The sequence below is a fragment of the Diorhabda carinulata genome, chromosome 9, assembly GCF_026250575.1.
Source record: "Diorhabda carinulata isolate Delta chromosome 9, icDioCari1.1, whole genome shotgun sequence".
NCBI lineage: Eukaryota > Metazoa > Arthropoda > Insecta > Coleoptera > Chrysomelidae > Diorhabda > Diorhabda carinulata.
The window spans coordinates 4,994,598-5,012,569 of NC_079468.1; the positions used below are offsets into that span (position 1 = coordinate 4,994,598).

Here is a 17,972-nt window from a genome sequence, read left to right on the forward strand (position 1 = left end):
ATCAAAAAATTTTCACGTTTATACGTTTACAGAATAAAAGGCATTTTCCAGTAAATATGCCCCCTCAAATTATTGCGAATTGCGGGAAAAGATGATATCGATTTGATTTCAATTGGCAAGTGATTGTGCATTTTTTTGGCACTGTAAAATATTGAGCCTTAACTAATTTTGAAAGGTGAAGTAGGCACGTAAAGATCGTGCTCCGCGTTCTTAGGTGGATAGTCGTGAAACGACTTTTCTGAAATTGGAGAAGCGTGCTTACGAATTAGACAAATAGATTCAAAGATGAACAGAATCTTTAATCTTTTAAAGAAGTCCCTGTAGTGAGCCCTGCTGTTTAGTCCGAGTAAATATCTAACAGCTTTCTTTTGTAGTTTGAAAATTAGCTCAAATTGAGTCGCACCACACGTACACCAGAAGGGAAGGGCATATCGGAGATGCGACCCAATAAGGGCATAATAAACTGTTAAGAAGATAGATAAGTTCAGTTCTTTGGAAATTGATCTCAACGCAAAACAGGAGGAACTTAATTTTTTAGATAAGGCGGCAATATGTATCCACAACAAGGCTGCAATGTATTTTTATATGAAAAGAACTTAGTTTTACAAACGTTGAGACAGAGAAGGTTAGAATCGCACCATAACTTGAGGATGATTAGGTCACTAGATATAGTCCTATGAACCTTGAGATCAGGGCTGCTCCAAGAGAAACTAGTATTGTCTGCAAATAGACATATTTTACCACTGATATCTATATAGGCGATGTCGTTTATAAACAGAAGAAACAAAATAGGGCCTAATAATGAGCCTTGCGGCACTCCTCATTCTATTGGCTGGCAAGAAGACATTATTGTATCAACCCTTACAAGCTCACTTCTGTTGATAAGGTATGACTTAAACCATGCGAATGGTGTTCCCCTGAAACGGTAGTACTGCAATTTGTCAATTAAAATATCATGGTTAACACAATCGAAAGCCTTAGAAAAATCACAAAAAGTTGTTGCAGTTGAGTAATGGCTGTTTAGGGTAAAGTAGACATTATTTAAGAGGGAGAATATAGTACCATTTGTGCAAATGATCGCCTGTTTTCTTTTGGAATAACTGGACATGTCGTCACAAAGAATATTTCCAAAAAATTAGGGAAACCAATGGCAGAAGACGAATCATACACTACCAATACAATTCGAGGTCTCACACATTCTTATTCTTAAAGATCAAAATTAAATTGGGAAGTTAACTTTTCTCTACACCTGAAGAAGCGGTTAATGCGTTCAAGTAGCAGCCCTCGTACATTCTTGCTGAAAGTTCTGATTATTTAGGTGATAGCCAGAAAAAATAAATGAAATTTTGTGCCAGGTCTTGTTCTAGAAATACAAAATTGTGAGAATGACAAATTTTGGCTTCCTTTTTATAGTTTTTTTGGATCATTTATGAAACCGCTCGCCCAGTTGACCACTCATACTCCCCAAGGGTAAAATCAAATATGAGTGCAGGAACTGAATCTTCAATGACAGTCATTTTCATCCGCTTTTTTAATAAGTCAGCAACAACATCTTTATAATATTCAGTTTATTTCCCAAAGATTCTTTGGCAACCTGTTTGAAGCTTTTTCCGTTACAGATACGAAAGGATATTTGCAACTCTACGCATCTGCCGAGCAACAAATATTCTCTCTATTAATTTTACTTCGAAATATTGTTTGAAAATACTGGAATGCATAAATCATTTATTTGTGATATTTATTCTACCTGTAGTATAATTGTTTCCAATAGGCAATTCTTTTCTTATATAATGATACGCTCTGGCCCTGCTGTTCCACAGACACCTCCATAAAGAAATGAAACCGCTTCCACTTTTCATTTTCTATTCCAGAGTTTAATTGAATTTAAAACGATATATTGGTTGTTGAGTGAGAATTAATAATTATTATACTCAAGACACCATGTAAGGTAATTGACAAAAATGATATTGAAGAAAAAAGTGGTGTGGTAGAGTATTTTCGCCAACACTTTTTTAGGTCTAAGGAAGACAAGCTGACATATTATATTAATATTGTTTCGGGGTAAATAAAATGTGTAAAATAGCGTACTTCAGTATCTATTTTCAACTTGAAAGTGGAAAATTTTAACTATATTGCACTTAATTTTGTTTAGTTGAAAAAATATACAATTTAAAGAAGCAATGACTACGACCATGATATTTGATTTTGATTATTCTTGGACACTATCTCAAGCTCTACATTTAGTTTAGATTGTGTGTTTTTGGTATATTTTTATTTGTTTTGGGTAAGAACCACGTCCCACTTCTTCCTCGTCTTCAAATGGCAAATTTTTACATTCATATCGCTTATACAAAATGACCTTTGAAGTTATCAATTATCACAAAATATGAATTTCAACATTTCGTTATCTTTTTTGACTTTTTTTGACTGAAAACTAAACTTATTGTTGTTTCTTTGGTCAATATCTTTTATTCACGACATAAATTATTGTAAATACGATCTCACTGAAGCTACTAAACTTGTTGATAGTTACATCCCACCTAAGGATTGAACTTATTGGGTAGGCAATATCTTATACGTCTTACTTTCAACTGCATATATTCGACTTCCTGCTCAGAATCGTTCTTCTTTTTTATACTATATTGTAAAGTGGCCTTTACAGTACTAATTTGAGTCCGGAAAATGACTCGGTATTCTTGTATTTTATAGTACTCTTAAATTCTCCCACTCCCAATTCAATATGTCTGCCTTTTTTTACAATGTTACCTTAGTGACTGTTAATTTTTATTTTTTTGAATAATAAGAGAATAATTAAATGAGCTATTTTCCAGTAAAATTGTCAAATATGACATTTCATTTAACCCTCTGCCAGTCGCAATTTAATTCGTTACCTGAATGGACTCAATTCATCTGAGAGATCAAGTACCATTTCTTATTATGGTTCCCTTAACCAAAAAAGAGAGGATAAAAGTTTTATTGGTAGGTTACTCGAAGCATAAGTCCCATTTAACGAGACCAGTAGTAAGTAGGAATGCAACATCGTTCATAAAAAAACATCGATGTTAGAACATCGATATTTTGAAAAGTGAAACCTCGATGGTTCTAGCATCGATGTTTATGAACGATATATCGATGTTTTTTTGCAGAAATGAGACACAATTTTTAATATTTACTTTTTAAAAATGTTAATTATTTTATTTTAACAGAAAACAACTATGTATTTATTTTTCTAACAGAGAATATAAAAATAATAAATTTGAGAACCTGGTGCCCAGTAAGCGGTTTCTCTCCTGAGAAATTGTAGCTCCAGCTTCAGAGAATAACCGCTCGCCGGGTACCGAAGTGTATCATCGAGGTTTTGATATCGATGTTAAAACATCGATATTTATGAACGATATATCGATGTTTGAAAAACATTGCATTGCATCCTTAGTAGTAAGCGACGATGCAAATTTTTATATTTTACTGTCAATAAAAGACAAAGCAATATTAGTCAGTCGTTTGTAGTAAAGTTTTTGAAGAAATATAAACTGTACCCATACAAAGTTCCACTTGTTCACGAACTCTTGAGAAAGGAATTTTGTGAAATATTCATGAGGCATTGTGATGAAAATCCTAATTATCTAAATACCGCAGTATTTTAAAACGTTTTGTTCAAGTGGTACAGTAAATCTACACAATTCTCCCTACTGGTCTTGAAAAAAATCCCCCACTGGATTCAATTAAAACACTTCCAGCGCCCCGAAAAAATTATATTTGGGTAGAGAAATTCATTCGTCTCTCTTTCTTTCATGGGGATTTAACAGCTGAGCGATATTTGGAACAACTTTGTATGGCAGTTCTTCTAATTGCGACATTTCCATATCCAAATAATAGGAAAAATTTTATCTAATTATTTACAAATGATTGGACCATATGGTGTATTGCCAATTATTCTTGAGTTTTTCTAGTGTTAATATGATCAAATCGAGTGCACGTCGCAAGAAATTTTATTCTCTTATAAGTAATGAAACCGTAAAAATAGCAGCCTGAGTCTTTGCTGCATTAAACTTAATCTGATTGCTTCTACTCTATTTCAGAATGTTTTCAAGATCGATATTGATGGTGATCTGACGGATTTGGGTGTAAGCTGAGTCGGTTAATTCAAACGACGGCACTAGGTGCTGTTTTTTATGCAAAATTTTTTTCTCAAAAACCATATATGGAAATATATAAATCAAAATATTAAATAACTTGAACTTTATGATACTTGATGAAACTTAGATGTAACAATTTTTTGTTCATTTAGCAAATTTGACATTTTTCACTTTTCTGGCTAGTATTCAATATTGTCAGCACACATTCGAGCCAGGGGTAGGTTCTGATACTTTTCTGGATCTTTTCAGATGCTCTTTCACTTAGTTGGTATCCTAGGACTTAAATGAATTGATAAAATTTCTTGATTGTTTTCCTGTTTCTCAACACGTGTCTCTCTGTATCATTTGGTAATCTACCCCCAGGCATGCGGTTTATGACAATTATAGTTTATTGGGATTTATCTAAAAGTTTTTTTGTAGAATCAATTAATTGTAAACATATGAAATATTGCGTCGAGAAATTGATTTAACAAATCGAAAATTTGGATTAGGAAAAGCATTGAATATGAAATAAAAAAATCAAAACTACCCAAATTCTCTATTTTGCTGCACTTCATGTTTTCTTTATTGATCCAATAAGACATTGGTTCCAATTTTTCTCTTTTTGATTTTATTTACGTCTATAGTATCTTTTTTCCGTAAATAATTCATCTATCTGGTTGTTGGAACCATTTAAAATTCTGATTAACTTCCAGGACAGCTAGAGAAGATTGAATAAATGTTTGCTAAATTTTTCCGAAAGTGCTCTCCAGAAAATTGTGCTCTGACGTTTTTAACATAATTACGCTATATTTCAGTTCTGAGGAATACAGGGAATACAGATGAAATCTTCGTGGACATTATCGTTAAATTACAAAGTGTATTTTCACAAAATCTAATGGAAAATTTGGAAAAAATTACATGTTTTATATAGTTAAGTTTGAAATTCTAACTACAAGCTTTGGTTTTAATACAATTGATTCAAAAAGTAGTCATATATCTGGCCCCTTCTGGAGTCTCTCGATGGTTAAATTACGATTCTCATTATCCACATAGAAATTGAAAATATAGGTAAGGTGCATAAATGAGATAATAGGCACGTGTAAGTGAAGCTTGTAGTGCGGTAAGGGATGCTAGCGCCTCTCTACTGCAAAGACAGATTCTTACTCGTAATAATATAAAATATATATTCAGTAAATGTGTTTTATATTCAATATATTCATTGAATAAACTTGTCAAATTTCATTGCTCCTTAAAATAAGTCTTTTTTTATATAACTAGAACTGTATTATAATTATATGTCTTTTTTTAAAAAAAAATTACTTTGTTTTGCAATAAAATGTAATCTAATATCTATATATATTTTTCAGAAATTTTCAAACTAGATAACATAACAATATCTACGAAATTTCTAGTCATATATTCAAGTCATATTGTGATAACAATTTTATAGGGATGAATCAAATTATTCTTATCCTTAAACCATACAAAAAAGTAGGTTGAATAAGACTTCTAGAATGGCCATACAAATTTTATAGTATAATTACATGAAATAATTAAAAATTTCGTAACTTCGAACTATTTAGTAGCTTTGAGTTTAAACATACGAAGAAGCTGTGTAAAGCTGAACAGTCAACCATTTTTAAGTTAAAAATGTTAAATGTCTTTTTATAAGATATCATCTATATCTTACCATAAGTTTACCATACCTCAGGCTTCATGTGCTTTTCTCGTCTCCCATACTTCCATGGTTTATTCCACATTTTCCAGTACCTTAGGAAGAGAGAGCACGAGGTAGAGATTAGTTAGATGAGGTTGAGAAGGATTTGGAAAGAATAGGGATGAGAAACTGGAAACAAAGGGTTACGGATAGGCAGAAATGGAGAGGGCTAGTACACAAGCCCATGTGAGAGGGTTGAGACTGAGCTTTCCTAAGAAGTGAAGCTCGAAATAGCGGCCAAGTTTTACACAGCGGACATCGTGGCATGCTTCATAAACAACAACAACATATAATAGCTTTCTCCTAATTCTTCAAAGCCTACTTGACTATAAATCAAATCTTATATATAAATATTATTTATCATTAACTACGTTATTGGGGGAAATATAAACAACTACCATTATGATGTTTGTTCCAATGTCCAAAATACATTGAACGGCACCTATATCACCAAGTGATGATTAACTTATTTGTGCTAGTACCTTTCTCTCTTGTTACTAAAGTAATAATCTATTTTCACAACTAAAAATTTCCCTCTCAACTTCCATTCGTCTCTAGTCCCGCAATCACCAGCTAACGTCCGTGAAGAAGTTTTACTTCAATCACCCTCAGTTATTCATCCCATCCATTGAGGATGTTATAGTATAGACTATAGATTATACTCTAAAACGAGAGAAAGTCTACGAAAATTGATGAAAGTTAACATTACAACTGAACAATCCCATAAAACCAATTTAGTGTTAACATTGGACATGATTCAGAAGATTATGATTATGACTGTAAATGTTCAGAAACACTTACAATGTGTTTCAATAGAGCGTGATTTTAACATAAAAATATTGACCACAAAATGGTTTAATGGTCCTCGTCCATTTCAAATGAAAGGGTATTTCAAACTTAGATTAGAGATATAAGCTATTAGGTCCATAGCATGGAGGTGATTCCCTTCCACTCTTTCCTATTTTTTGATTTAGTTTTCCAGTCCTGAATTCCTCTCTCTCTCTCTCTTAGGTCTACCAACACCTCTGCGTATCATCTTTTCCTTGGTCTTCCTTTTTTCCTTGTCCCTCCTTGTTCTATATCCATAATTTTTTTGTTGCTCTAAAATCTGTATGTGACCCAGCTACTCTATTCTTTTGGATCTTATTATTTTCCTTACCTCTGCTTCTCCAAATAGATTCCTTATTTCATTATTTGTTCTCCTCAGCCATAAATCTCCTTCCTTTTACCCTCTTGTATTCTAAGTATTTTTCTTTATCATATATCTAGCGTCTCTTCCTCTGCTTTGTTAAAAATCCACGTTTCGCCTCCGTAGCTCACTGTTAGTTTGATTATTGTTTTGTATAGATGTAGCTTCGCCTTTCTGGAGATTTTTTGGGATCTTATTATCGCGTTCAGCGACTCTAATTGTTTACTTTCCTCGTCACCGTCGTCACCCCAAGATATACATATATATAACTTTGAACTTGTATTAAACTCATTGCCTTTTCTTCGTTCAGTTGTATTGACCAACTTCTTATTTCTCTTTTCCTTTGTGATGTTGTCATTATCATGAACTACGATTTATCTTTGTTGTCTCTGCAATTTATAAAAAGGCTTACGTACTATCCTTTCTAATACCATATTCAACAGCATAGTGGATAAAGATTCTCCCTGTTTTAGTCCTGTGTTGGTCTGGAAACATATTGATATTCTTTGATTTGCCTTTACCTTCGCTTTTTTATGTTGGAGTGTCATTTTCGTAAGACTTTATTGGAATACTAAGATCGTTCATAATGTTGTACAAATGGTTTCTGTTCACAGTATCGTAAGTTTTTTGGAAATCTATACGTTTGCCTCAGATTGAAAATGTGATCTATGACTGATCTGCCAGATCTAAACCCACATTGGTAGTCTCCGAACAAGCTTTCTCCGTATACTCTCAAACTTTTATCTATGTTCTTAGTCAAAATTTTTAAAGTTGTATCTAGTAGCGCTATACCTCTGTAGTTTCAGTATTCATTCCTTTTTCCTTTCTTGTGTATTGGTGCCATTATTGCCATTTTCCACGTTTCTGGTATTGCCTCTTTTTTCATATACTGCTTATTAAATGATATATTCTCGTTTTCAGTGCAGTTTCACCATATTTGATTAATTCTGGTTCTATTAATTCCTCTTCCAGGAACTTGCCGTTTGTTAGCACCTGAATTATTTCTAGTATTTCCTCATTTGTTGGTGGCAATATATTTTCGATATTATTCCAATTTAGAGTTGTAAGCTGCTCCCATTGTCCACCTTCGTTTTCTGCGTTTGAAATGCTCTTCCCATCTTTGGATCATTTCGGTCTCATCTATTATTATTTTCCCTTTCTTATTTTTTATATAAATAGTGTTTTGTTCAGCTTGTCCTCTATTTCATTTTATTCATTACTTTGTTTGGATAACTTTCTTCAATGCCTCTAATTTTGCTCTCCATTCCTTTGCGTTTCTTTGTTCTACACGTCATACAGGTTTTTATCTTTATCTGTTCCGGTCTGTAACATTTTCTGTTTGGCTCGTTTCCTCTTCTGGCTTGATAATAATAATTATAATACATATATCTTACTTCATACTAAATTAAATTTTGGTCTATGGTAGATTGTGGAATTCTGCCACAGAATGATAAGGTCTTTCAAGCAGAAATGGCTTTGACGCCTAGACCTCGCCGATAAAAATATGAAAGCTAAAATATTTTTATTATTCATCTCTGCGCTTTTCTTTGGAAAATGCGTTGCTGGAAATGATTTAACATTGGCTACTCCTTTTTAGTTCGGTTTTCTTGATTTCAAAATTCCCTATTCTCTGTTGCCTGCTACTTTTAAACAGGAAGAGACTCTTCAAGTAAATCACAATCGTTGTGACTTAATTCATGGTCGAAAAAACCTCGGAATTTATGTGCAGGAAGAGGAAAAATGAATTTTGAAAAGGGTATATCGACTGGCTAGAAAATAAAAAAATTTATAACTTATTTCCGGAAATGAGTTCAACTTTAGTAGCTAATTTTAGTACCTAATACACCGATTATCGATTTATTTATAGGAATACCAAATTTTATTATTCATTATATAATTGGCTATTCAATAATATTATCTAATAAATTATTAATCTACGTCGGTGATTAAAATTAGGTCACGTTTCATGTAATTTGACCTTCATATAATTCGTTTATTTAGTCAAAGAGATGTTAACAATTTCCCTTTGGAAATTATTCAGACACCTTCGCATTTCGCATTAGGACGCTAATTGGACACTTACTTGTAATTTTGCCAACAGTCTGTAGAAATTATTTGATTCTATCACATATATTTAATTAGATCTAATAATTTTCGTTCCGTTTGATGTTCGCCGGCAAAAATATGTTTTGTTTAAAAATTGAAAATATTTTCGTACGCTATTTATTTGGATAGTAGGCCAGATGTCAAATTATTTTGATTATATATTAGCGTTCAATTATTTGTTTAAAAATATAAACGATACACTGTTAATTTTATACAGGGTCTGTTACGTGATGTTTAAATAAGCTATACCTAGAACGTGGTCCAATATTATGTACAGAGGGTTTCTAATAGGTAATATCGCTTTTTGTATGTCTAAATTCCTTAGACAAACGATAGCTAACAGAATCAATCGCAAAGGAGGATTAATACGAGGGGGAAAAATTACACGGGATAAGATTGAAGAACTTGGTGGTATTGAACTCCTATCACATCCACAATTTAGTCCGGAACTTGTACCGTTAGATTACTATTTATTAACATCCATGACGAAATTGTTGCATAGAAAAATACAGTGAGTCTCCTAAATAATGAATGCATTATTTAGGAGACTCTTTCTATATATTAATTTTTAGAATTAAATTACGAAATCGTGGAAATTTATATTATGAATCTCAGTGATATACGTTCAATCTAGATCTAGGTTGCCTATAATAATCTAACTTAACCTAACCTAGTTGCCCTTTCGCTAAAGTTTGAACATCTTAATTTATAAAAATTCAGTGTCCGTGTGTATGTTCCGAATGAACTCAAAAACGAGTCAACGGATTATTCATGAAAGTTGGCATATATTTGTAATTTGGTCCAACTTAAATGATAGGATAGTTATTATTTGAATTAATGATCTTAATAATTAATAATAAACTGATCATCAACGTTGATTGTTGTTATTAATCGTAGTTCCCATAAGTCTGGAACAGATGGCACCTTAAACGAATTTCTTTACAGAGAACTGTAAAGTTTGCCACACTTTAATGTGATATATTTTCTTATACTACACACTATACATGTCTTACTTTGCCTATACCACTTAACGTCGCTTCTTTCAAATAGATTTTTTTACTTCTAACTTACAGTTATTCAGAGAACAGCGAAATTCAGTTCCAATTTTTAGTAAAATGCCACCCAAAAAATCCAACCTTAATGCCGTAGCAAGAAGACTCGATGCGCACGTGTTGAAAGAGCTAATGATTGAGTCGAACAGAGAGCAGAAAGAAATGCAGCTCAAAGAATACGCACAGTTGAAATTCGTGCACGAGAACGGGGTGATAATAGTCGGCAAGAAAATGCATTGAGGATAAGGGTGGCACGTCAACAACACATAGATTCATATAGAGAACAAAACCGAGAAAATCATCGAACCAACCGCGCAGTAACACGTGGATCATTTGTTCGTTTTGCATTTAATTATGAACCGGACATCAATTACTCGGCTGATTCCAAAGTTACTATTGGTGCGATGGACAAAATACGCAATTATTGTCAGGCGTTAAAATTTCGCAATGAAACACCCGGCATGTGTTGCGCATCAGGAAAAGTTATATTGTCACCACTCTATACTCCACCTGAACCTTTGAAATCCTTTCTTTCTCGCATTTCAAATCAAAATTATTTTTGCATGAGACACGAAAATTTAATTCTTGCTTCCAAATGACGTCGTTTGGGGCATCAAAGTTTGTGATTTGTCATCTGATGGTCGTAATTTTGAAACAATATTCAAAATTCAAAACCAGGTATATCATACAATTGGATCATTGATGCCAATGCCAAATGAAGATCCAAAATTTCTTCAGATCTATTTTATGGGCAATTGTGAAGAACGTGTAACAACTAGATGCCAGTATAATTTTATTAAAAAAACAAAAGAGAGAGAAATTGTATTGTCATTAGAATTATTTCAAATCAAATCACTCAGCCACAGCAGACCCGGCCACGTTGTGCTAGTTTTATAATAATTTATTAAACAGGGGCGGTCACGAGTAGCGTCGGATTAATATATAGTGGGACCTGGGGCTAAAATTGACTCGGACCCATTTAATTCTTTTAAATATAATATATTAGTTTCAAATTAAATATATTATAAGTATATAAATATATAAATTCGAATATTGTCATGAACTATCTAAAATATTTATTTAATAAGATTCTTTCTCGATTTAGTTGTGGCAATATTTTCAATTATCTCATCAACATTCATATATTGTAACAACTCATTTTCAATGTACAGCCTTGTTAATGACGACAATCGCACATCTAACATTGTAGAGCTATATACATTTTTTATTCTCTTTAAAACTGAGAACGACCTTTCTGCTTCACAATTAGGTATATAGGTATCGTCAAGAACAATCGGTAGCTGTATATGGGGCGTTCTACTTTTCTACCGACAATCTGAGTGATAAATTTTTTGATTTTTTAAAAAAATTAAAGTTTTATTTTATATCTTTTATTTATTTTAATTTTTATCGGAATAGTAAGAAAATATGAAAACCTCAGTCACAAAAAAATATATTCATTAGTTATTATGTAAAATCAAATTTTCAGTTTTTCTTTAACTTTGCTTAACTAGAATATAAGCATTTATTATTATGTAACTCGATTTATAAGAATTTTTATTACAAATATATAAAAAATAACATTTAATACCACTCTGTCACATTTTTGCTCGTTAAGATAATAAACTTTGAAATATTTTGCAACAAATTGAAATAAACATAGTCGAAATTCTGTTAATACCTTATATGGTCAATATTTAATATAATGTAATACGTTATATTAGTATATAGTTACAAGAGAGACAAATTTTTTTAACATTTTTAGTGTTTTTAAAACGACAACAAAACATAATGCTTCTCTTATAATGATACGTAATATATTATGTCTTGGTAGAACCATTCTTTGGATCACGTAAAATCAGACTAATTTTCTCTTTTCTCTTATACTACTTTTCAAATACTTCTATTGGTTTATCAAATTCGTAATAAACACGCTTTCCTCTTTTGACTTCTTTAGGACTTGGAATTATTTTTATCAAGTTTTCAAACATCACATCTGATAGATCTGATTTTAGATTGAGTTTCTTTGCTTCACATTCAGTGCATTTTCCTTTCATACAAGTTAATGAATTTACATCGCATACAATTTGTGAGATTATCAGATTCATGTCATTTGTTTTGATAACTTTGTTTTTATAAAGAGCAACTTTCATAAGCGTAATATTTGCGTGCAGCTTGCACATGCACTTTTCCGAATGTATATATATACATTCGGAAAAGCTTCCATCATATTTTCAATAGTATTGATAAATTATTTGTATTGAATGAATTGCTCTAATTCACAAAATAACTCAACTTGTAGATCATTCGAATATACGAATAAACGAATACAAAACATTATGAGTGATGGAATGGTAAGGAAATGGGTGAGTGCAGGGTATCGTTTTGATGCATGACAATGCCCGTCCACATGTGGCTAATCGGACCAAAGATCTCATCAAATCTTTTCAATGGGAAACTCTAGATCATCCTCCCTACAGCCCTGATCTGGCACCCGGCGACTACCATTTGTTCCTGCACTTGAAGAAACACCTGGGCGGTCAGCGTCTTCAAGACGATAACGAAGTTAAAACAGTTGTGATACAGTGGTTAACAAGTCAGGTGGCAGAATTTTATGAGGAGGGTATTCAAAAACTGGTGCCACGTTATGACAAGTGCCTCAATATTCACGGAAATTATGTAGAAAAGTAGATTAAGGTACAGGATGTAAAAGTAAAATGATTGCGATATCTTTGCACTTCTTTTTTTAATTCCAAAACGGTACTTACTTAAAAAATATTCATCATTTACATTTTTAATGCATGTAATATATAATTTATTATTATTTAGAGTATAAAATTATTATATAGAGTAAAAAATTAGTGTATGGATTGAATTACACAAATTCAATTATTTTATTTGCATTTCCAAACAATTTTTGGAAAAAGCAAATTTTGCTGTAGAAACAATATTGCTTCTAAAATAAATGATTCAATTAGTAATTTTGCGGAGCCCCTACGTGCTCGGGGCTTGGCGCTTCAGCTAGACCCTCCCCGAATTAGACGCTGGTTGCAAGGACATAATTGCATGGTTTTGTGACCATTCCTGTATAAAAATGTTCTTTCTACGTAATACGAACAAAAATTCACTTTCTCATCAAATTTTAATCGAATAAGAACGACTTCAATCAAGGTACCTACTAAAAAGTGTTAAAAATAAATTCATACTAGCAATTGTCAAGTGTAGCTATTTTTGAAAATTGAATATTCTTTTTCTTTACAGATCTTTTCATCCAAACAACTCCTGTTTTGGATTAATTAAGTGAGTACTCTCTCTCCACTTATTATATGGCTACTATTAGATCTATTTGTAATATAGTTTTCGATTTATGACCTTATATAGCTGTAAACTATCTTTGATTAAACTTATAACTATTTGAACCTGTTGGTAGATTATACTAAAAGCTAAAGTAAAAAGAGGTCTAAAAATTGATTGTTTCAACTATTAGATAAAATACAGAAACTAATAATAAAATGAAAAAGCTAAAAAAAGCTCAACAACTAAATATAGAAGTCACAACAAACAGTTCCCAATCAGCAAAAACTCCTAGCACCTTAAAGTTACGCGTTTATATTGAAACAGTATATGCGATTGTGTCGCATATTCAAATAGAAATATTTTAAAAGGTAGTAATCCCCAAGAGATCATTTTTTTTTTGGTTTTTCACGTAGAAATTCGAGATGAGAGTTGTCAACAATACGCTGCACAAAAGGAGGTCTTCCGGAACTGTTTTTCTTTGCAGTTTTCACCGAATGCACATTCGTTGTTTGGGTTTCTAGGCCAGTCATTTTGGGTATTCGAAATCACTACTCTTTTTTCCTGAACTGAAGAAAGAACATCTTATATAGGTCAATAATTTTCAGTAGTCTTTTTTTATGTTGAAGTATCTACTTTGTACTTTTTTCTAGGATGAATGTAGGACACTATTTGATATTTATTATTTATATCTACGAGCTTTTTTTAAACTATGGGTACATAGTAACACATTGTACATCGAGAATTCGTCCACGGTTTTTATAAATATATAAATAATACACATACCATAAAATTCTAAACCTTATGGGATAAAATATAATATATCCTTATAAACTGATACCAAATCAGCTCATGGCAGTAGATTTTTATAGAACTTATTTAATTTCTGCTACTGGTCAACGAAAGATCTTCACTGGACACTCAAAAAGTTGATGTTTGTAACGAAACTGTTGGAAACCATTTCATTGGTCCCTTTTCAATTGAGGGCAATTTGAATAGCGATTATTTGGAATTACTTTGAAATTATATCATTCCAACATTGACAAATTTATATCCTGATCCAGGAATGAGGTATGGTTACGTAATGTCCGACGGTTCTTCCATACAATATTCCCCAGTCGATTGATTGAGGGATGAGAATGTGTATAATGGTCAACGCAATCACCTGATCTTATATCACTAGATGTCTTTTTATGGGTTTATGTCAAGGGAATATTAAATAAGGTTTTATATAAGAGGTTTGTAGTGAACATCTACTTCATTGACATTCTTTGAAGTGTTTTACATTTTGTTACAATTTTTATTGTATTATAGCGATTTTCTATTATCACGGATTTTGATTTTATTCTACTTGAATCATTACAATAAACTAAAAACGATAAAATTTTTGGAGTTTACTCCGTAAGAATCGATTTGCATATATAAGGGGCACGGTATGAGAAAAATGTGAGGAGTAAAATCTATCGATGAATGACCTCGTTACGTTTTTGGTGCGCACCCTATGATGCGTAACTTTCTAATTTGTCATTGTCATTGCTGTTTTTATTATAAATGTCAATAATTAATATTGTTATTGTGACATTTTAATTTTTATCATTGTGTTCTGCTAAAGTGAACTAAAAGTATTTTCAAATAACTATGGCAGAAAGAGGTGTAGATGATAATGCCGGAACATCTAACAAACACGTGGTTGCAAGGTACGTTATAATTCATGTATTATATGTATGAGCATGTGCAATTTGTATTTATTAAATATTTTAATAATTATCGATGTAGTTCATATAAATATATATTTGAAAACAACACATAAAATTAGATAATCAACCCAATATGAATTATCGAGCGCATCCACATAAAATAGAAAATTTCTAACCTAACCAAAAATTAATTTTTTTGTCGATGTCTATAACTTCTTCCACGTTATTATGATTTATTTTATATATAATTTTTAAATATTAATAACTGCAGTCAATAATTCGATAATATTATCAGAAAAATCGACAATATTTTTTCATTATAATAATGTTTTTATATAATTTTCTTTCGAAAAGTTATTTTTTAGCTTATTTAAATAATTTTCATGTACTATTTATTATTGTATATGAAAGATTTAGTGACAGAATTATCTTTTTATAACCATTTTTGTTAATTATTAAGATAATATTATATTTTAAATAAAAAATTAATTATAATAATTCAAAAAAAAATGTTTATAAAAACCTTTTTTTATCAATTTTCTTAAAGTCGGTTAAAGTTTTTATAATTATGCATTTATAAATTTTCTAATTTTTTTTATATTTTTTGACTAGGAAAAAATCTAAACCTCCAAAAACTCCAGCCGAGAGACAGCGAGCTTACAGATTAAAAAAAAATTATGAGGGAAGCCCAAAATATTCTGGCAATCAACCAATCTTTTTTAAGTTAAATAAACTCTTTTTGCGTCTGGTTAGACTATCGAACTTAAGGAGTAAACTCCAGTCGTGCGTCGGAGCTGACACACACAATTTTTAATAAAGAAGCCTTCATTACTCATTTATAAGATTGAAGTAGTCCGAAGGGGATCGAGCATAGAATTAATATTAAAGATAGAGGGAGTGACATGTAAGTGAACTTGTACTATTGGAAGAGAAAGAAAGAACATAAGCTTACCACTTTCTGTCTCTATCTACTCGTTGGTAGGATCAATACATGTCATTCTCCATCTTTACATGTCGCTCCACTTGAAATACGACGTCATGGCGATCCAATTAAAATAGAGTAGAGAGATAGGAGTAGCATACCGATGTTATTTCTCTCTTTATTAGCAGTTTCGGCTTATTAAAGTTCCTATATTTAGCTCAGTCTCTATCTTTATTATTATCTGTATGAAATTGAACGGCTATTAATAATTTAAATCCGACGTGCTTCGAGTTTTCTCATGAATATCTACAACTGTCGTAGTAAGCAATTCATTCCACTAGGCTTTTACATACTTTATTATAATTATTGAATATACAGTGCTCATAAATTGTTGAAGTTCCTTAATTTAAAACTTCTCAAATTCCTTCATTCCAATTTTCTAAAGTAGCTTCATCTATTTTGTTGAATATGAACATTATGTTAAAAAAGTCGCTTAAACAACTAAAATAACATTGAATTCAATGCAACAAGAGTTTACTACAGAAAAAGTAATCGTTGATAAAATAATTACAATAACTGATTTTTCAAACAAATATGAGTATGAGGCTTCTAGGTCTATTATGTATACTCTGAATCGAGAAATTGGTAAAATTTTGACAGCCTCTACAAATTCATCGGTTGATAGAATACTCAAAGATATTCAATTGTTTGGATATTACGTTCCAGGCTTGTACCAAGTGTCTGGCTACTCCATTCTGCCAAGACCTTGAAGCTCTAATTTTTCAGTCGTGATGATTGCAGTTAAAACGAAATTGAATCAATAATCTGTCTCTATATATAATTGAGTGATCATTATGATAATAATTAATACCATAAATTTTAGTTTTTAAGTAGAACAAGACGAAAAGAAATGAACTTTTTGACCGTTATGAGACAAGTTGTTCGTGTTTTGTATTATTCCATAAAATTATCAACTCGTTCTTATTAGCACGTCGATTTTGCACTTATGTTAATTTTGGAATAATGCGGATGACTTCAGTTCTGAGCTACTGATCCTGTTTATATAATTTAATAACGGGAACGGTATTATAAACAAGAAACGGGGGTTCATTTCACAGGCGCTAAATTACCTCACTCTTTGGCCGCTAGATCAGCGTTGTAATCATGAGATGGTTTCAAATTGTGTTAACGTATAAATAATAGTTATCATTATTTCTACAAATAATGTATTTTTATAAATAAGTGTAGTTATTATGTAACGTAATTATATAAAAGTTGTTGCATAAGTACAAATAAAAAATTTGTGAAAATGCTGTCAAAATTTTTGTCTCTGCCCTACCCCACAGTCGTCTTAGATGTAACCGTGCCCTATCCACGTCCATCTCTAACATCTTTATACAGCAGCGCCGCGCCATGGCTATCGAAAACACTTAAATTTTAAATCCAGACCTGTATATCTTGACACTGACTGCGTTTTGGGAAGTATTTTGACTTTTTAAACGCAAACTACTTCCTTAGAAATAGAATAATAAGTACCAATACCTAGAAAACGAATTAAACTATCAAAATCGGCTACTTATAGATTAAAAATTTTCAATTTCTTTATTGTACATTGTTTTCGCGGTAAATCACGTGATAAGCATACAATTTATCGCTATTCCATATATTTTTTGTCGTTTGAATTAAATATCAATAAAAATGGAAATGTAATAAAATCCATAAAATGATTCACACATGAATAGACCCATAAAAAGGGCGCGCCCCACACAGATGATCAGGAAATTCAAAGCGCACTTTTACCAATAGGTTTTAAAGTGGGTTCCTATAAGCGTTATTTGACGAAGAAAAAAGAATTCGAAAAGAATGAAAAATTTCTC

General features: G+C 31.7%; 1 protein-coding gene across 2 annotated transcripts in view; it reads left to right on the forward strand.

Moving 5' to 3' along the window:
* The window catches only part of LOC130898303 (frizzled-2), a 406,267-nt gene that overhangs the window by 100,585 nt on the left and 287,710 nt on the right, over positions 1 to 17,972 (forward strand). For both annotated transcript variants that reach the window (XM_057807497.1, XM_057807496.1), the window contains exon 2: positions 13,444 to 13,482. The gene's annotated coding sequence lies outside the window, so the exon portion shown is untranslated. The remainder of the gene's footprint in view (positions 1 to 13,443; positions 13,483 to 17,972) is intronic.